Genomic DNA, 1,088 nt, shown 5'->3' on the forward strand with positions numbered 1-1,088 from the left:
CTCTTCATCTCTCCATCGTTCACTCTTCATCTCTCCATCGTTCACTCTTCATCTCTCCATCGTTCACTCTTCATCTCTCCATCGTTCACTCTTCATCTCTCCATCGTTCACTCGCACATCATCGTTTATATCATCGTTCATCGTTCACTCTACATCGCCCGCTCCCTCTCTCTCTAAGTGCTGATAAAGTTCGTTTTATATTTCTGGCTTATTGGAAATGTTTCGCAGCGTTTAGATGCTAGAGCGATATTAATGGTTATGATAGCTAAGCTGATTATCCCCATTTTAAAATAAAAATGTCGCAATCAAAACTGGATTTAAAGGAATTATTTCATAAATAACTGCACAATCGAGAAAAGATATAGCGAAATATAGTCTCACCTAATAGCGAACATGATTACTGATTACTCCAGTATACAAATTATAATGAGTTTATGTTATTATGGTATATAAAATAGCAAATAATGCACGCACATTCTTTCGTATAGCGATAATGCCCTTGAAATCGGCAACCAGCGGACAAAAATGCATCTCATTGAGTGACGTAAGGTTCTAGACTAGTACAACAGGGTCTCGCAGGAAACAAGAGCCATAATCACATAACCGCGTCAACACGATGTAAACAAAGAGATTTCAATCGTTGTATATATTTTTTTATGGATATAACGATGTACGGGTGTTTGCAAGACATATTAGCCTTACTTTATTCGCTTGCTATTACGCCAGCAATACCAAGTAAGTATTGTGATGGCCGGAAAGATGCGAGGACGGTCAGGAAGACTGTTTGAAATCATGATTTTTACCAGTTTGAAGCACATCTGAGTAGAATGGATGCGCGTGCATGCGCGCAAGTGTTCCTGCATCCGCGCGTGCATGGTGGCGTTTCTATATAGATAGCTCTATACCATGAGATACATGAGTGGCTAGAATGAGCACACTAACATTTCTTTCTACGAGTCATTGTGGAAATCCTATTAACTCTTTTAAGCTCTCATTCATGCTCTCTTTCTTCTTTCTCGCTTCTTTCTCACTATCTCTCCCTCGATCCCCCCCCCTCTCTCTCTCTCTCTCTCTCTCTCTCTCTCACC

The sequence above is a fragment of the Priapulus caudatus genome, unplaced genomic scaffold (genome assembly GCF_000485595.1).
Source record: "Priapulus caudatus unplaced genomic scaffold, Priapulus_caudatus-5.0.1 Scaffold913, whole genome shotgun sequence".
Taxonomy (NCBI): domain Eukaryota; kingdom Metazoa; phylum Priapulida; class Priapulimorpha; order Priapulimorphida; family Priapulidae; genus Priapulus; species Priapulus caudatus.